The sequence below is a fragment of the Emydura macquarii genome, unplaced genomic scaffold (assembly GCF_026122565.2).
Source record: "Emydura macquarii macquarii isolate MOO-44397 ecotype Brisbane River unplaced genomic scaffold, CSIRO-AGI_Emac_v2 contig_2768, whole genome shotgun sequence".
Lineage (NCBI taxonomy): Eukaryota > Metazoa > Chordata > Testudines > Chelidae > Emydura > Emydura macquarii.
This window is the reverse complement of record NW_027132905.1, coordinates 29,917,729-29,938,015: the sequence shown is the minus strand read 5'-3', so window position 1 is coordinate 29,938,015 and position 20,287 is coordinate 29,917,729. Positions and strand designations below refer to the sequence as shown.

The following is a 20,287-nucleotide window of genomic DNA, read 5'->3' as shown; positions in this document are numbered from 1 at the left end:
GGACCAGCTGAGGGTGCCCAAGTGGGGTGGGGTGAGCTCCTGGGGCACAGAGAGAGCCTGGGAGCCTACATGTAGTTTATCTTCCATGTTGCAAGTGGTGCCATTAACATCAAGTGAAAATAAAAACCGAATCTGAGATTTATGCTGGTGATTTAATCCCTGCTAAACGCAAGCGTGAAGGCTCACGCAATAGCTTGCTGGGTTTTGATAGACAAGCCGAAACATGTGGCACAAAGACAGGGACAAAGGGCAGCAACAAGGAACAGTGTGTATTCCTCTGCTAGGTGCCGCTCAGCACAATTTAAGACGTGTCCCTGGGCCTTTCTGTCAAGGAACTCATTTGCTCCTGTGCATTAGAGACCCACTCCTGCTGATCCTCCCGGCTCAACTTGCCCAACGTGGAATCAGTTTAGTGGCTTCCTCTAGCAGTGTTAGGATGAGTCTACGTGTACTTGGATCCTGCCTGCCCACTCCCCGCATCTCACTCCTTAGTGAGCAGAATTGGCTTATTAATTCTGAAGAGAGATACTCTCTTCCATCCCACCCGCCTCACCTCTGTAGGTGATGGAACTATACGTCTGCTCCTTGTGGTCATGCCCTCCCTTTGTAAAGGCCCCCACCTCTTATAAACATCCATATCAATGCATGCTGCTTGTGCCCCTTTGCCTCTCACCTGGTCTCGTCCCCACGTCACCATCACAGCCATGAGTTGCTTGCCTAGCACGTCTGTGGAATGTGATTGTACTGGGCTCATGCATGTCCTTTGTTTGCCTTGTGTTGCCAGACACCGAGCAGGTGGTTTCATTGTTTCAGTGATTAACAGTCTGCACCCTAATGAGCTTCCATGTAAGGTCTGACTAATGAGATGATAAATTAATGGATGACTTCCTGTTTCTCCTTGATATTGCCCGCTTCCCCAGACGTCGTGTGCCTTTCTGCTGCTGTGTAATGGCCAGAGGTTGACATTCTGTGCACCTTTTCATTACTGTGAACAGAATTTAGTGCTGGGGCAACAAGTAAGACTGAAAGCCTTGGAGACAAGAGCTGTGAAGAATGCGTGCAGCACATGGGGCAGTAGAACCCACGTTGCCCATGGGCCTCAACCTTGTTCTGCAGGGACAGAGTCCTAGGCTGTCTAACAGTAGAGAAGAGACAGGACTCAGTCGTACCGAATGTAACAGGGATTCTTTACTGAGGTTGCTGGTCACACACAGACCCTGTGGTTCTCTAGCTCCCATATTAATGCAGCTTGTGCTGTCTCATGGCACCAAGCAGAATTCCTTAAATCCTGGCCTGGATGAAGCAGTCAGGGAATGGACAGCTGACTATACTATAGGATGCACAGGGAACTCATTCCCTTGCGTTTCCAACAAGAGGGTCAGTTGTTGACCTATCACAGAAATGGTCTGTTTAAACTACTTATTCTTCTATGGTCCACTGTGGATCAGTTTACCAGATTTTGACACCATAGCTCAATGGAAATCTGGAAATTAAATCAGTTGGTCAGAGGCATTTGTATCACATTAGATAGGAACCAAAAATCATTGGCTGAGTGCTCTGGGAAACTGGGCCTGCGCTGTCTACATTTGCTTTGTGTCATCCAATCATAAAACATTGACAGGACTTTGGGATCATTCACTCAACTCATGTCCCTTCGCCTTTCTTTTAAAACAGTTTATTTGTGCTTTGACAGGATATTTTCAGATAAGTTCATTGGTAAAAATACATATGAAATACACACACAGGTATAGAGGTTTTCGAGGTGGCACTGGTCTGAAAAAGAGAAAAACAGCTACTGAGGTCAATATTTTCCTGGAATTAGGGGTCTAATTTTAGACACCCACATTTGAAAATGTTGACCCTTGGCTCTCGATAACAACCTACAGAGTACCATATTGCTATGTAGCTAGGCACATGGGTCTTTGAGGCAGAATTGCTGTAACTGGTTAAGTCAGCGTTATTTATCCAGCATATAAATGAGAGACTAACACCGTTTCCTAGATACAGTTGGATGTAGTTTTAGCTTTAGGCTGCTGTTTTTCTTTGCTTCTTACACATTTTAAAAAGATAATTAATTGTAGTCTATGGCCAGTGTTCCTCAAACTCCATCTTGCAGCTGTCCAGTCTAAGCTGTGAGCTTTTCCCATATCTCCCACTCCTTGTAGTGACAGCTTTGTCTCTTGGGAATCACAGAGCAGTGAGGTATTCCCATGCTGCTATTGCTAAGATTCAGAATAAACATCTTTGTTGTTTTGTGCATGTCTCCCAGTACCTAATACATTGGGTTTGGTTTTTTTTGGCTGGTCTGTGTGTCAACATCTTTCTGTATGTGTAACCAAAATGTTTGTGTCTATGGACAGTCCAAGAATATGTGTGTGTGGAGACGTATTGACTCGTGTCTCTCCAACAGAAGTTGGGATGTGTCTGAGTTTGGATGCCTAGAGGTCATTATGATGGGTGCAATATATATGTCTAGATCATAGAAATCATAGAAATTAGGACTGGAAGGAACCTCAAGAGGTCATCTTCTCCAGCTCCCTATGCTGAGGCAGGATCAAGTAAACCTAGACCATCTTTTGTCCAACCTGTCCTTAAAAGCCTTCAGTGAGGGGGATTCCTCAACCTCCCTAAGGTAACCTGTTCCATAGCTTATCGTTAATATGTTTTCTTAATATCTAATCTAAAATTCCCTGGCTGAAAATTAAGTGGATCACTTCTTGTCAGACCCTTTGTTGGACCTGAAGAACAACTGACCGCTGTCCTCTTTATTACAACCTTGAAGAGATACCGAGATCATTTTCTTGAGGATTCTGGTATATAGAAGAGACAGTGATTGCTGTCCAGTGGAATTATCTGTGGGACAGGGAGGAGTTAGAGGCACGTTTGGTTTGGAGGACATCTGCCTACAAATCGTCTTCTGTGGCACCTCAGATTCTGCTTCCCGCCTTTACTTTCTTGGCTCTGTCTTATCTATCTCAGCACCATTCAATGCTGAAGAGGGAAGGGCAGGTTTGTCCTGCTGGGCTCCCTGAGTTCTGGAGTCTTTGCAAGCTGGGATGTGGGTCGTTGTGTGCCTGGCCTGGGCAGGTGGTAATGTTGAAGCTGGAGAGATTTATAGAAGTCTGATCTGTGAAGATCAGAGCATCAGGGCGTTTTTGGCTGAGTCATTCAAATGGTTTCAAGTGTGAACCTTGGCAGAGCTGATCAAGGTGGGTCAGCCTATCACTTTCCCATCTTGATCCTCAGTGGCAATGGACAATAGAGCTTGGGGAACAAACTTCTACTGACTTGTGCACCTGCCCTGAAGCTGTCCATGTTAAGCCAGCACAGAGCTTAGCCCCATTATAAACCAGCAATTGGGCGGCGGGTACTGTATGTTTCGTTTCGATACGAACCATTCATTCATTTTAAGTCATTCTACCATGTTCAAATCTCACCCTCATTTTTCTTGGGGGTGGGAGGACACCAGAAGGACTAGCCAGGCTGCTGTAGGGGTCTTCCTCTGAAAGCTTCAGAGGAAGAGACTGATGGAGATAAAAGAGTTCTAGGCTCTGGTTCAAACTCTGCGTTAGCAAACTCATAGACATTAGTGAAGTAAAATGAGTTCACTTCTGTGCCCTTTTGGCTTTTACACTCTTCATGGTCTGTCTAATACCCCTTTAGTGGTTGTTTAGCCCTGGAGTACATATGTAGCTCCTTCCTTTTCTCATACACCCCTTAACCAATCTGTTGTACTCCTCTAAACTCCTTGCATTTTGCTGATCTGTTTCTGGTGTTATGGTGCCCAGAGCACTGCAGATGTCGAGATGTCCCAGAGCTACAGAGAGATCTATGCCCTTTCATCTCTGGGGCACGATGCTGGTGTGTATGTATAGCCCAAATATATATTACCTTCTTTTGCTGCCATGTCATGTCACAAATTCATGTCTCATTTACAGTAAACCCCCCATTTCCTTCAGTATCACTGGTTTCAGTGTCTCTCCTCTGGAAATGGCCATTGTGCTGCGAGTGTATGCTGCTGTTTTTATCTCCCAGTTGCTGACCCTCCCATTCATTTGCCTTTAGTTGTATAATTTGAATAATAATTGAAATGCCTATAGCATCTTTCATCCGCAAGGACCCTGAAATGTTTTACAGGCTGTGTATATAGGGATTACTCTCCCACCACGGAAATGCAGCCACCTCTGGGGCTGGGTGCAGCAGCAACACTACACACCACTTTTTCAGAGGAGAAGGAGCAATAGCTTCTCCTGTTGAAAAGAAAGGGGGAATATAGGGGAGCTGGTGTAAGTGGTGTAATGGGGAATTTAGCCAGGATGCCAGAAGGAACTCTTCTGCTGCGGAATCAGAGACTGGTTTTACAGCATGTCTGTAGCAGCACAGCATCCCCAGCAGCCACCCGAGGCATCTGTTCAGCGCTGGCATGGAGTGGGACAAAGCACACCTAGGGATCACCAGCAGCATCCTACTTTCTCCCATCCCAGCACTGACAGGCCTGGCTTAGTATATGAGATCTGACCAGATGCCAGCCTGCAGGTAGCCTGACTATGGAGGAATCTAGTCTGGAGCTCCGGAGCCCCAGCCGGACACTGCTTCTCCCTACTCCACAGGCTCTGCAGCAGTGGACACATCCCATGAGAGAGGAGAGGCCTCTGGCAGATGGTGCCTGTTCATCTTACAGGTTCTGTTGCTTTCCAGACCGAAGACTACCTGGCTTATGCTTCTTTGGGAGTACGGGGCCCATGAGCCGGCTCCACAGTGGCCTGGCTGATCTTTGCCAATGGACGATGCTGCGGCAGGGATGTGTGTCTGTGTGATGCTATCCGGGGGCAGGTGGTGGAACTGCTTTGGGGTGAGGAGACAAGGAGCATACAGTGGACCTCCCCTCTTCCCTCTCTTCCCAAGCAGCCCTGCACAGAGACTGGGGGATGCAGAGCCCTGCTGAGACATCGTGGCAAGGAGAGAGTAGTAGGGGGCAGCTGTCCTCCAGCGCAGTGGGGAGTGGGGGAGAGGGAGGTGCTTTCTTCTCTCCTGTTCCTTGTGTGTGGGAGAAGGAGGGTTCTTTGATGCCTGGGATCGGTCCCAGGACCCTTATGGATCTCTGGAGCCTGGGTGTCCATCAGCCCTGGGGAGCTTCCCCGGCCTGTGCGGTGCCTTCCCTATGCCATCCCCAAGAGGATGGAGTGATGGGCAGAAGGGGAGCCATCCCCCCCCTGGATCCCAGCGGCCTCCTGCGAGCGCAGCAGGAGGTCAGATTGCACAGCTGCGACAGGCTCCACTCCTCAGAGGGGCAAGGCCTTTAAGCGACGCTGAAGGGTCCCTGCAGCTCTTTTGTGGCAGAGCGAGCATACAGCCTGGGGCTTGACTGGTGCCAGCAGAGCGAGCATACAGCCTGGGGCTTGACTGGTGCCAGCACTGTCTTTTCCTCTGCGCTGGCAGGACCAGGCCTCCATGATCCAACTGGTCCTTTTGATCTCTGATGGCTCTAATTCTCCCCTGATCCCCCTGTAATGGGATCACCCCCATGTCAGGGTCCTGCACTCCCCATCTTCCTTCCGCTCCCCTTTCCGCTCCAAAAAGCAATACAATCATCGTCTCAGAACTCCTCTTCCCTAAACCCCGGGTCTGGCTGCCCCAGCACCCTTGGCAAGCCAAGCTCCGCTCCCTGCCTCAGCTCTCTTTGCAGCTCATCATCGGCAGCGCCCCAACAGTTTGGCAACATTTCCGAAAGGAAAATGTCTTCTGCAACTTTTCTCAGTGTTGCCACAAAAATGTTACAGCGCCAAGAGCCAGAAGCTTCTCCTGCAGCCCCATCTGTGCTCGGCGACCCGGATGGGACCTAGACATGTCCCTATTTAGCAGTGGTAGGACTCCCAGCTATGGTATCTCTCATGTAAGTGCGCTCAAAATAACGATCTGATCCTAAGGAACAACAGACATTCAGGCAGGAACTGACATGTGTCCCATCTCTTTTTCTTTCAGACATGGGTGGTCCCTGCCTGCCTCTGTCCCTGGTGTTCCGGAGGGGAAGGATAGCCCAGTGGATCTACAACTGCCCTCTTGGTGTCTGAGATCCCAGATTCGGCTGTTGTATAATTAGTCAGCAGGCCACATATGGGACATGTCAGAGCAGACAAGGTGAGTCCATCCAAAGAGAGCAACAGCTAGCAGCTCCAGTGACAGCATGGGTGTTAACACCTTGGGAGCAGTGGTCAGCGCTCCGGACCTGAGGCTGCAGCCAGCATTTTAAATGTATTCCAAATGGTTCCTGCAGGAGATGAGAAATGAGCTGAGTGAGGAATAACGTTAAGGTGACAGCTTGTAAGAAACACTGGTTGTGTTACTCCACCTGTCTTCGCTGCATGCGCCCAATGGTCTTGCTTTTCGGTTTGTTTCTTAAAGTGGTTCTTGGTTCTGTGCCGAGACAGACTACCAGGGCTAAGAGATGGGATAGATCTAGTACCTCCCCATGCTCATTGGTCCACCTAGGTGGTGCAGGGTTGTTCCCTACAGTGCATTGTTCAAAGCTTAGTCCAGCCTTGGTTTAGCTGAATGCAGGTGTGGAGATTTCCACCTCTCCCTTTGGGTGACAATTGGCCAAGACCCTGGGGGGTTTTCATCTTCCTCTGCAGCCTGGGGCATGGATTACTTGCTGGTTTGAACTAGAGTAAATGGTGGATTCTCTGTAACTTGAAGTCTTTAAATCAAGATCCAAGAAGGAACTCAGCCAGGGGTCAGGGGTCTATGACAGAAGTGGGTGGGTGAGGGTCTGTGGCCTGCAATGTGTGGGAGGTCAGACTAGATGATTGCAATGGTCCTTTCTGACCTTAAAGTCTATGAGACAACCTCACCAGCACACTGCTAGGACATGCTCTTTGAGAACCTCAGGCATTATTTGTTCACTTCCACCCCATTCGCCTGAATGCTGCACCCTTGGCCCATCCTACCCACTCCCTCCTGAGTGTGTACACCATTCCAATATTTGCTTCACTTTGTGTATGATAGATATTGACGAATGACCTGTCGGCACTTGTAGGACAGTTTAGGGTCAGATCTAGCTAGCGCTATCATGAGCAGGGACTGGGAGTAAGGATTCCTGATATTATAGTCCCATCTTGGACAAGGACTTGGGAAAGTTTAATCCGTATGTATAATGGGGATGATGATCCCTTACAAAGGGCGTTTTGTAACTTGATTCGTTTGGGCAGAGTTTTGAGTTCCGTGAAAGAAAGTCGCGAGAGAGGTGCAAAGTTTTTTTATTAAGTTCAACCAAAATCCAGTAGCTGATCTACTAAATCCCAATGGTAGGGAATGGGATGTGATTGCTCACTAGTCGTCCCCATGCCAGTGACTTCTGTAGGGAGATCCTAGCTCTTGAAGCCCAGTAGTTCCCCATGAACAGTCATCAACAGTTCACTGCTGTACAGTGGGTGAACATGATGCCATCACAAGCAGGTGCTGGGAAATGTTTATCCTGTCTGATGATTTGGGGAATGGTGCTTCTTAAATCACCATGTTAGGCAGGGAAAGAGCAAGGAAAGCAGGGAGGAGCTGCTATTGTATAATAGGAATGGCCAATGTGCCTGCAGCAAGATGGACTAGTCATCTTGGACTCACCTGCTCTTGCATTTCCTGGTCAGCTGAAACCTCAGCGCACCAGCTGATGTACAGATGGCATTTAGGGAAATACCCTATGCAGTGAGGAAGCCCTGTGTGTCCTATGAGGTGTCATGATTTTCTTTTTAATTTCCTAGGAACAAACGTGAGGAAGGAAGAGGACGAATTCTCTACGGAACCAAAGAGATGGTGAACAAGGACTGAAGGAGACAATAAGGCTGAAACACGTCACTGTTGTTTTGAGACTGTCAGTAGCCTGTTTGATTGAGAGCTAGGGAGGTGGGATCATTTCCAGATGCATGGGGTTGGATTTTTTTCTCTTTGGGCTATATTGTTGTATTGCCTTTGTTATCCATTTTGATCCTTTTCTTGTGTAACCATTTACCCAGCTCTGTGCTGTATACAACGGCTGCGTGTGCTTCCAACATCCCAAAATCTCCAGTGTATTCTGTGGGGATACAGTCAGCAAAATAAAAGCCATCCGCTCTCCTGAAGCTGTTTGTTTTGCCAGTGTTTTCTTTGGCTGATGCGTTTGTTGCGCGTCCTTGTGTATGCATGAGTGTACGTGTCGGAGTTAATGGACAAGGACAAGGGATAATTTGCAGGTAGCTGGATGGATAAAAAATGCATCGTGCAATGATGTGTGCCCTGATGCTGGAAGAATAAGTGCTCGTCTGCTGTCTCTTTTCAAATATCCTCCTGAGATAATGGCTGTAATTTTTCCAGGACTGCAGTGGTGCACAAGGAGAGGTAGCATATTGGGTCTCTTTGTACTCTCAGTGTGTGTGATTGCAATTCAACCGGATACACAACACACCTAGCAAGATCCAGACCAGATTTTTCTCTCCCCCCAACGTGGCAGTTTATAAAAACCTACAGGGTAGAGAGGACGCTGAGTGGGAGATGCCCAGTTGAATGCAATATGCATGCAGGAAAGACAGCACAGGATGTAGTTGGAGCCTGCTGTGTGCGAAGCTGAATGATGGCAAGATTGGTGGCTGGCTGGCTCCTATGAGACACCTTTCACAGGGATCCACAGGGGTCATGAAGAGGAACAATGGCCTGGAATAAGGAAAAGGGAAATTCAAGCCTGTGTGGAAACCTTTCTCCATCTGAACCCTTTTCCATTTCTTGTTAATCCCACTTCAGGCTTCCCCTACTACTTGTGATTGGAGCTGGTCGAGTATTGCTTGATGAATCATTTATTCAGTAAATTCCATGATATTTAAAAAAAATGATTCAGTGATTCTTTTTCTTGTTATTTTTATATTTTTTTCAGCCCCTGGAATCTGGGTGGATAATCTGGAAACAGAATTGGTGCTTGCGAAGCATTTCAGAGGTGCCATTTTGTGGCCAAAAGGCCAGGTGGCCTACTGGACAGAGCATAGATTTAGAAGCCGGGAGACTCCAGGTTCTGTTCCTAACTCTCTGCCACTGGTTTGCTGAGTGACCTCGGCAAGTCACTTCTCTTCCCTGGGCCCCAGTTTGCAAAATGGGGATGAAGGGAGTGACCTCCTTTGTAAAGCGCTTTCTTGGGATGAAAAGTGCTGAGTTATTTATTATTTAAGTCACATTATTCTGCCATCTGTGCAGCTGCATAATCAGAGTATGGACATCTGGTCACACTTCCCAATGCTTATTAAAAGGATCTAACCCCACCACCCTTCCATTCAAACTGCCCTGCATGCACTCTGATTCTATGGGCAGCATAATGGGTGTGATTTGTGCTGCACAGGAATGGGGCAGGTTACGGGAGCCCTCCCAGGGCTCTGTATTCTTTACTACCTGTGCTTGGGGAGGGACAGAGCCGGTGTATGCTGGACTATATGGATCTGTTGATTAAACCCCACAACTGTGGCCTGGAGGGAGAACTCCTTCCCTTCACCAGCCTTCCTGCACTAGCTGAGCACCAAGCCCTGGACACCAGTGTGGTGCAGGGAATGGGCTCTGGCCCAAAGGAAGGGACGTTACAGACAGGAGACCAGTGACACTGACTCATTGCCCGACAGTGAGGTGTGATGTGCCCATCAGTAGCCCATATGCACTGTTCTTCAGGGGAGGGGTTAGTACAAATTGCCTGCTAGCGTCCTGAGGATCCCACTCAAGGTTTGATGCTTAAAACCCTCATGCAGAGAGACCAAAGACTGAAAAGGCAATAGAGACTGAGCTCCTCTCTCCGTAGAGGAAGTCCCTTTTGGGCAGCGTTCACCTGCATGGTTCGCTACGCTACCGCTGCCCAGGACTGCTGATTAAGCTCCACTCGTCAGCATGAAGCACACTGCCTTCCATGCCAAAAGATCCCAAAGCACCAGGCCACCCACTTAAACACAGCCAGCATTTAACTGCAGCAGGGGCATGCACAAGGGGGGGCAGGCAGGGACACAGAACTCCTCCAGAGCTCTCTCTGTCTCCCCACCACAGCCTTGGGGCTGGTGGAGCTCTGTGACCCGCATCGCAGCTAAGTACTTGTAGATACATTTATTCAGATGGCTCCACCATGCATGGAGTTGTGTTGAAATGGTGAGTGTGCTGCTGTTTGTTTCTGTGCACATAATGTATGTGCGTGTGTTGATAGGGTTTGTGTATAATATGTGTGTGTTTAATGTGCCCCTCCAAAAGGGATCACATTTAAATTCTGGTGCATACCCCTGAATGGCAGCCACTGCTGGGTTACAACATATCGATTGCTTTCCAGCCCTGCTATAGGCTCTATAGCCTCTGCTCCAAAACATACCTTCCTCCTGAGCACTTGCCCTGGAGCTCACAGAATGCATCATTAATCAAGTATCACTGGCCCAGCGTTCATGTAAAGTAACTCGTAATGGCTGAACCCACAACAGGGAAGTCCACAGCATCATAATCTCATGGCCCCTGGTCTGTGTAGGTCCAAAGCGGAGCCCAGGGGAACAGATCACACACTGCGAATTTTCCCATCCCAGCACTAGGTGTCAGTGCAGCATCCCTCTCCTGCCAGCCCCTGAGGAGATGTAGGAATTCCCTGTGTTCTCTATAGCTAACTCCTGCTTTTACGCTTTTGAAATCCTCGTGCTCACGCCTGGCACGAAGGTAGCAGCAGGCTGCAGCCAGTTTGATTAAACTGCTTTCAGTGGGCAGTCCTTACGACCGCTCCTAATTAAGCAGAACTGAAACAACACTGCAAAGCTGTACTTCTCTCTTTCTGAAGTTGTGGTTGCTTCCCATGTCCCATTAGCAGCTGAGAGGATTATTTTGCTCCTTTCCCATTGATCCTTCTCCATCTCGTGTTGTACGCTGGCTGGACCTCCCTGGCCCATGCTCCCATAACCTGGTGCTGACTGTTCCACTTAGCTCCATGTTCTGTCAGCTTTGCCTGCTGCTGCCAGGTGTGTGGTTGCAGGCTCCCCACCTGGTGTGGATGTGCCTCCCCAGAGCCGCCCTTGAATCTGGCCTCCTGTTTCTGCCGAACCCTCACTGGCTGTCTGATTGTTTTACTTTTGCTGGCTGAAGTGGGCTGGGATGGGGCAGGAAGAGGTTGTGTCGGGGTCTCAGCCATTGGTCTAAGAACAGGCCCTTACACCAAGCTGCCAAACTCCAGGGTGCCAGTCCAAAGACCGGTCATTTCTAGCCCTTGTGTTATCAAGGCAACCCTGGGCACTCAGCATACCACAGCTAGGTTCCGCCCTGCTTCATGGCCCCGCCTCGCCACTTGGCATGGCAGTGATGGGGACCTTCCCATCTCTCCCAGAGAGGCCGGGCCAGCAGCATGGGGCCTTTTTCCTCTCCCAGACGTGGAATAACAGCTGGACCCCATTGCCTCAGGATCTGCAGGGGATGCCGCAGAGTCCTCTCCCACCAGAGAGGCAGCGGTGCCTGCAAGGGGTCCCAGGACTTACATCCTGTCTGCTGTGCTCTGTTTGGGTGGGTGGGATAAGTCTTGAACTGGGGTGGTTAAGACAGAACCCCCAAAGCAGTGAGTGTTAGAGTTAATACCCCATTGATTTGCATGGGGCAGTTCACTCCTCTTGGAGCGATTCTCAGGCTCTCTGCAGACTCAGGCAGACACTGCTGCATCAGTTATGCTTGGTCACAATTTCAAGCTTTTCTTTGCAGCCACATGGAATAGAAATTACTTTTTAAAAAATGAAAGCTGAGATTTGGTTTGATCACATGACCGCAAGGGCTGGGGGCATGGGCCAGTTGTGCTGATGCTGCACCTGAGCCTTGTCTGTAGTGACTGCTGGAGCAAAGGTTCCCAGGGACTATCTGTTTTAAAACCCAGCTTTCACGTGCTCATGAGGTTTCAAACCAGGCATCTTTTGGACTGAGAACCCAGCCCTTTGAGTACCTAGTTGTTTGGGATTCGAGCCTTAAATTCAGTTCATAAAGGGATGGGCAGCCTGCGGAGCTCCAGGAGCATTGGGTTGGTGTCCTCCTTGCCTGCATTTGCTGGCTAGCAGCCATGCTGCTGCGTACCCTACGAGCTACAGATGCCTGGAGGCAGTGGCATTCATCCCCGGAGAGAGGGAGTTGCAGTCCCCTGAGGGACTGTTTCAGGAGCGAGTGCTGTCCTTGGGACTGGGTGTTGCTGGGAGCAGGCAGCAAGTGTGCAGCTAGGCGCCCGTGCTGCAAAGATTGAAGCATGTGCTTCAAGGCAATGGGATCATTCATGGGTGCAAAAGTCTTTGCAGGATCAGGGCTTTGGCTGGTTAAAGGAATTTACAAGCTGTGCCTTGCCAAAGCTGGGGAACCAATAAGACCTGCAAGCCAGCTAGCCCTGAAGGTAGGCGCTTACAAATTCTGCTGGGCCACTGCTCAGCAGGGTGCATGCCTGTATGGAAAGGATAAGGGAGGCAAGCAGAGCAGCTTTTCCCTTTAAAAAGCATCTGGCTGCATTGCCTCTGGTTTTGCTTTTCACTTCTCCTTTAAAACGCAAAGGTTCTAGAAAACGAATTGCAAAGAGCTGTGCTAATTCAGTGTTGCAGCTGCTGCGTACTCAGCAGCCTGAGAGTCAGGAAATGCAAACGTTAAGGTTCCATCAGCAATTTAATGAGACCCCCCTCCACCTTTGTACATGTGGAGTGTTTGCAAGTCCTGTTAATTTTAAGCCCCATACCATATATTCTGCTTTATGGCTCTGAATGCATACCGCAAAATACCGGATGTGCAGCACACCAGACTGAATGTGACTGTAACCGCAGATTTTGCATTATTTAACTTGTGACTTTAACGGCATAATTTTAGTATTATGTAAGTGCAAACAAGGCCCGTTATTAGAGTGTTAATTTGCTTTTTTTGCATTTAATTTCCAGTGGACCAGATTTGATCCTGGTGTAACTACACTGGAATTACACCCTGGATAAACTGGACCCAGGCTGGCTGCACGCAGCCATGTTGCTGTGGCAGCCCTGTTGTATTAGATAGAGCAGGGCTTTCAGTTCTGTCTGCCTCCTTTTATTTGATCAATAAATGCCAACTGTGGTGTGGACACCTGACACCACCAGTTCATTGTAGAGAAGCTGCCAAGTATTATTATAACTTCTGCTCACTGTCAGCTCAGGCTGGATTTGAATTGATTACTCGGTAGGGAAACACTCTAAATCTTGCTAGCAGTCCCGTGAGCTCAGTGGGCAACTGGGGGCCATAGTGCCAACTGCAAAGCAAGCAAATAATGTGGCTGGATGTATAAAAAGGAGCATTAAAAGTGATGGTGCTAATAAATTCACTAGAGAAGGCCTTAATATGTCTCATTTGGTGCAGAGCACAGTGTTGGTCCATGAGCTTCAGGGACGTTAAAATTGTGATGACTGGACGTATAAAGGTACCTACTCTTTGACATACATTTATCATTGGCTATTGCCTTTGTCTTTCACTAGGGGTAGCAAAAATGAAATGCCACCAGGCACCGGTGTAATTTAGCAGGCAGGATGCAGCAGCATTTCATGGTGTGTCTCAAGCTTCTGCCTTTCCAAGAGAATCTCCTCGTTTCCTCTCCAGCCCAGCTACAGCAGAGCTTCATGAGCGGCTGAATGGATGAAAAGGTCACCGCTTCCAAAGCTGAATCCAGGGCAGTGACAGGAGATGTCTCATGCCAGCTGCTCGACTGAGAGCAAAATGTGAAATCAGCCCAGGTGTCTGCCGAGCGCAGCACTTGTTCTGGAGAGGGAATGAGGCCCATGGCAGTGACATGTTGTCTGGGAGGGTTGGTGAATCTACAGGCTTGGTTGCTTTTGCAACCATTGTAAGCCAACCAGGCTGAGCAGGCAGCTCATTGCTCTAGCAATCTATAGCCTGGATCTTGCTTTGGGCCCAGAAGGTGACGGGTTCAAATTGTGAAAGAGCCTGTAGAGAGAAATATCTTCAGGCAAGTGGGGCTCTGCTCAGCTTTGCCATGGCCTCCTCAGGGGCTGGGTTCTTGCCAGTGGTAAGGCTTTTGATGTGCTGAGGCTCCTGACCACAACTGTCTCATTGTTTCCATGTGCTCTGCTGCCTGTCGCCTTGACTTAGACTGGAAGCTGTTGGGGGCAGGGTCTGTCATTTGTTCTGTGTTTGCACAATGCCTAGCACAATGAGGGCCTGCTCTCTGACTGGTGCCATGGTAACACAAGGAATAAGAAGTTCTGGTGTTATTATTAATCAATTAATTGTGTTATTGCCTTGGGATCCCATCATAGAAGATTAGGGTCTGAAGGGACCTCAGGATGTATCTAGTTCAACCCTCTGTTCAAAGCAGGACCAACCCCAACTAAATCATCCCAGCCAGGGCTTTGTCAAGCCGGGCCTTAAAAACCTCTAAGGATGGAGATGCCACCACCTCCCTAGGTAACCCATTCCAGTGCTTCACCACCCTCCTTCTGAAAAAGGTTTTCCTAATATCCAGCCTAGACCTCCCCCACTGCAACTTGAGACCATAGATCAGTGTCTGGTTGCACTGTACACAAGCACAACAAAAAGAGCGGCCTCCCAAAGCTACAGCTAGAGAACAAGATGAGAACCAAGAGGTGAAAATGACAAAAAATACAGGGAGACAAGGAAACAATACTGCTCCAATTACTCCTGTCTTACAGCATGGGTAGGCCCACTGACTATGTCTGGAGTAGAGTGCTACTCATTGCGAGAAAAGGGGTCAGAATCTTGGCCTCTGATGTTCAGCTGATCCCGCTGTAAAATAGAAATATTATCACGTGGCTCACGCAGGGAGAGTGAGACTTAATTCAGTGAGGTTTGTAAGTGCTTTGAGATCCTTGGATGGCTGTTACTGAAATCCAAACGTAACAAAGCCTGTAATATTGACATAAAATAAAGTCACCAATGGTTTGTGCCCACCACAGTGTGTGATTGCATTCTGATGTGTTAATGCACACAATTGCAAGTTTCAGGATTGCCACGGAACAACTGGGATAAACAGGACTAGCAATAAATGCTTGTCCCGGGGGGGGGAGGGGGAGGGGTCCCAATCAGCCGATGCACTCTGTCGTACAGACTGTGAGGCAAACACACATCTAGCATTTTTAAAACTAAGGTCATGATTAAAATAGCTGCTGCTTGTGGGTATATGTGCCGTACAGTACTCAGTGCCTGAAGAGATGCACTAAGCTCTCTTTGCAAGATTCTGCTCACTCACTTATCTGGGTGGAAGGATTTTTTCTGTTTGTTGTTAATGGGCTCTGTTAACGTAATTTTTGTCATTACACTCAGCTATCATGACGAAGGGCAGGCGAGCGGCCATGGTGCCTGACGTGGTGCCTTTTATATGACAGTTCTGCAAGGCTGCTCTAGCAAATCTTATTCTGTGTTACGATGAGCGCCCTGTCTAGATCAATATACTTGGACTACTCAATGGATCGAAACATGCATGCTGGAGTTACTAGGTGGGAAAATGGAAAACATTTCCTCGGGGAAACTGGCAGAAAATCGTTTCTGTTTGTCATTGGAATGTCAGCGTTTTTGAAACCAGACCTTGTCTCTGTCCCGTGACATGTTACATCTTCCGACCCTCCTGACTCTTCGTACCTGCTTGACATTTTGAAAGGTGAACAGGAAAGCATTGTAACCCAGATTTCAGTCATTTGTTGACATTTCGCCAAATTCTTCCTGAATTCAGAAATTGCAGACACTTCAGAGAGGTGTCTGGGGGGAGTGATAGATACACTGGAGGGCAGGGATAGGAGATAGAGTGACCTAGACTAATTGGAGGATTGGGCCAAAATAAATCTGATGAGGTTCAACAGGACAAGTGCAGAGTCCTGCACTTAGGACGGAATAATCCCATGCACAGCTACAGACTGGGGACCGAGTGGCTAGGCAGCAGTTCTGCAGAAAAGGACCTGGAGGTTACAGTGGACAAGAAGCTGGACGTGAGTCAACAGTGTGCCCTTGTTGCCAAGAAGACTAACGGCATATTGGGCTGCATTAGTAGAAGCATTGCCAGCAGATCGAGGGAAGTGATTATTACCCTCTATTTGGCACTGGTATTGGCAGTTTTGGGGCCCCCACTACAGAAAGGACTTGGACAAATTAGAGAGAGTCCAGCGGAGGGCAACAAAAATGATTAGGGGGCTGGAGCACATGACTTATGAGGAGAGGCTGAGGGAACTGGGGTTGTTCAGTCTGCAGAAGAGAAGAGTGAGGGGGGATTTGATAGCAGCCTTCAACTACCTGAAGGGGGGTTCCAGGGAGGATGGAGCTAGGCTGTTCTCAGTGGTAGTATGTGCAGAACTAGGAGTAATGGTCTCAAGCTGCAATGGGGAAGAGCTAGGTTGGATATTAGGTAAAACTTATTCACTAGGAAAGTGGTGAAACACTGGAATGGGTTACCTAGGGAGGTGGTGGAATCTATCCTTAGAGGTTTTTAAGGCCCAGCTTGACAAAGCCCTGGCTAGGATGAATTAGTTGTGGTTGGTCCTACTTTGAGCAGGGGGTTGGACAAGATGACCTCCTGAGGTCCCTTCCAACCCTCATCTTCTATGTTTCTAAGGTCTCCCAGACACTAGCAGAGTGTTTGGCTTCTGCAGAGTCCCTGCCCCTAGCCTTCCAGGATGTTGACAATGAGGCAGTACTCCATGCTAATGCCGGGCTCATGGAATAGGGCATCAATTTACCAACGGCCTTTTTCCCACAGGATTGGGATTTGAGCTCATTGAGCAGCCTGCAGTGATGATCTCAGTGCAGAGATGGAGAGCAGTGATGGAACCTCTCTTCAGCTCAGAATGCTGCAGACAGGAGTAGCAGCACTTTCTTCTAAACTTGGTGGTCCTTTCTCAGTTTGTAGCTTGTCCTTGCTCAGGCAGGAGAGCCACTGAAATCAATGGGAGTAAAAACTAGTTTTTTAGTAAACATGTTCCCTCATGGTTAGAGATCAAACAATAGGTTAATGTGGTTTATTGTAACTAGAGCTAGGCAAGAAATGTTGGTTTTGAAAAGAGCTTGATGAAAATCATTTTTGGGGGGTTTGTTTGCATTTTTCTTTGCCATTTTTCAGGTTCTCAGTGAAAAAAAAATGGAAATTTTTCAGTTGACAAATTTGGGCTTTTTGACTGAAATGGGAAAAAATTCATCGAAAATGAAATGTCCTGAAGAAATGTCCATTTTGATGAAAAAGTCATTGAAAAAAGATATAGAAAATTTTCAGCTGAGATTGTAAAACTCAGTGCTTGTATCTCTCTTGTGAGCATCTCAGCTTGCCAGTCTAACCTGGGTGAGTACAATATCATACACATCATGAATCCTATGCCCAGAATGGCCCTGTGGCTAGACTGACATCCTAAGCTACTGGTTTGATCTCTGCAAGAGAACTTCATCCACTCTTTGCAGACAGCAGCCGTGTCGTCTAAAGCCCTGTATCATTGCAGGGCTATGAGATGGCATTATCATCTGAAATATTTGAATGCAGATCTCATAAACTCATGCCTGCTTATGAAGGTGGCTTGTTCCCATGGCTCACAATCCTTGTGTTATCATGTTAGATGTGAATGCGGGTTTTTCAGGAGCTTCCACATTCATTTTGAGCTCTTCTGATTCTTATCTCGCTGTTTTATTTTTGATTTCTTTGTTTTATTTGTTCACTGATTTTCCTAGACAGTGTTTTATTTGAGAAGTCTGTAGTTTTTTGGGAGGCAAATACTTGCTCACTGGGACCCTAATTCAGTAAAGCACTTAAGCATGTGCTTAACTTCAACTGTGTTAACTATAAAGTGTGTACGTGGGTTGAGGGCAAAGGTGTCTTTAAGCCGCCTTTCCACCCCCCAGATCCTGGAGATGGCTTAAGGCTGGGTTGGTAGCAATATTAACTAAACATAAAGTATAAGGAGGCAGTGTTTCCCTAGTGATTACAGATGCACACTTGGATTCAAGACTCCTAGGTTTTATTCCCACCACTGCCACTAACTCACTGTCTGACCTTAGGTCGTTTACCCACCTCCCTATATTTTAGTTCACCCTAGTGTAAAATAGGAATAATACTTGTGAATATTTTAGTGTTTGGCTTAAAATAATTAAAGCCTCTGCAGAGTTATAAGATCCTCAGTTGAAAAATGTAAAATGTTGTTATTTCAGCAGGATAAATGCATAGACATGACTCTGAGCCTTAGAAGATAGTCTCATGGGGCAACATTTCCTATGAAAATAATTTTTTTCTGTTCAGCCCAGGCCAGGGTGGAAATAGACTAGATATTGTCTCAGGAATATATAGAACCTCTCAGCAGTGCCTCAGTCAGGAGAGAGGATCTCTGCTGTGTCCTGAACACGAGGGGTTAATATGATGATACGTGATGTTATGAAGCAGCAGGCATAATACAGTTAGCTCCTATACTGACGTATATAATAATAGTAATCATGGACCTGTGATCCAGGCACCTTCCTTTCAGTCAGACATTGCAATTGCTGGTACCAGCCACAGGTTATAAACTAATTTTGGCAGAAGGCCATAAAACTCCTTCTCACAGTGAGACACAGAGGCGTCTGGTGTCAGGCTGACACAAACCATTTGATGGGGGGAAAGTTCCTCTCCCTGTGGGACTGCACAGGGCTGATCTCTTTAGCGGTATTAGAGGTACACAGAGGGGCTGATAACAGGCATTAATATTTATTGCGGTGGCGTTATCGGGCCTGCTGCTCAGCCAAACTCCTTCGCCTGCTTTGGTGCAACAGGTTTATCAGCAAGTTCAAGCGTGTTTGGACTGCAAGGTCTTTCCTAGTGTCTGGAATGTGAGGCTGCTGTAATCTGCCTTTAGCATCATGCTCATTGCTCAAGGTATTGTTAGGCAAAATCCCTCTCTCTGTCACATGCCTCTGCTTTGGTTTATTGGCTGTTCTCCCCCACTCTGCTGGGGCAATGTTTCCACTGGGTAGGGATGGGAGGGGGCCAAGACAGCAGGAGCTCTTGGGGCCTCATGGTACAACCATGTACAGGAGCTTTCTAGGAGTGGGATGGGAATAGGCTGGGAGATCCAGCACTGTGGGAATCCTCTGGTATCTTGCTGGACCATGGGAAACAGGCTGTGGAATGGCTATACTGCCATTGGGTGGAATGAGGGGAGCCTTCCTCCTCCTTCCCTTGTGGAGATTCTCAGTGGCCAAGATCGGTGTGCAGCATATGGTCACGAGTAACATTGCTTACTGTGCTTACTCATTAGCTTCTCATTAATGTCCAGGAAGGCAACACACCAATACTATGGCCGAGCAGAGCATGTGCTCTCTATTGCATCTAACTTTCTAACAAGTATCCAGAAACCACGGTGATGGGTGCTGCAGAAACTCCTGCAATGACATAGGTATATGATACATGGAATCTAAAGGCAGATAGGTGGTGACGTAGGATGGACTGTGACAATCTTTTACATTTACTAGGACTCTTCAAGTGCCTGATTCCCCAGCCCCTACTGATAGTGATGGGAGTTTTGCTGAAGTAAGAACTGCTGGATCAACCCCATAGAACCATCTTTGATTTTTCTGCTCCTGATGGTGTATTACCACTTGTTTCCAGCAGGCACATTCACACTATTCCTAGTGCACAAACCCCATAATCCAACAGAATAGTAACTGCTATTAATGTGACTTGTTCTAATCACTTGGGCAAAAGGAAATGAGGCAACAAAGTTGTTCGATTTTGTGATAAGGTTTTCTTTTCTTTTCTCTGGGCTCACGAACCTGGGCAACCAAAACCAAACCAGTTTGGACAGAGACAAGGTGTTTGATACAAAAAAAGTAAAGTCAAACTAATTGCTGATGAAGTTTCCTATTCAAGCAAGGCCGCACGTGCCCTCAATAGGACAACTGGAAAATGTCTTCCTTCTTGTTGTTACAGGAGACAATATTGCTGTTAATCTCCACCCCGAGGCGAGAGTGCTGTTGGGGAGGTCTAGGAAAAGCTTGTGAATGAGGTATCCCTCATTCAGGCATTGCTGCCTTTTTTAGAAGATCTCTGGCTCTCAAAGCATGCAACAGCAGATGTGAACGCTTCCAGATGGACGCTTCCCTAATCCTTTGGGAATCGACTGAGTGTGTCAAGAAATGATACAGCTCCATGCAGAAAGAGTGATGTTTAGATAATTACAGTAGGTAGTTAATTGGATAATAAGAAGAGAAGAGAAAGTACAAGATAAGCTGCTGTCATTTCCAGCGCACACCAATTATGCGAGGGATAATTACAGTGGTGTGCGAGAGATGCTACAGTTAAGGTTGAGAAGCTGGTTTT

The 20,287-nt window shown here is 47.6% G+C and overlaps 1 protein-coding gene and 1 long non-coding RNA gene across 2 annotated transcripts in view; both read left to right on the top strand.

Moving 5' to 3' along the window:
- The window catches only part of NRG2 (neuregulin 2), a 283,100-nt gene that overhangs the window by 48,749 nt on the left and 214,064 nt on the right, over positions 1–20,287 (top strand). The gene's annotated exons all lie outside the window — the stretch shown is intronic.
- On the top strand, positions 5,802–8,111 carry LOC137165548 (uncharacterized). Its single transcript, XR_010923419.1, has 3 exons — positions 5,802–5,893; positions 5,983–6,138; positions 7,755–8,111. It is a non-coding gene; the product is annotated as an uncharacterized lncRNA (long non-coding RNA).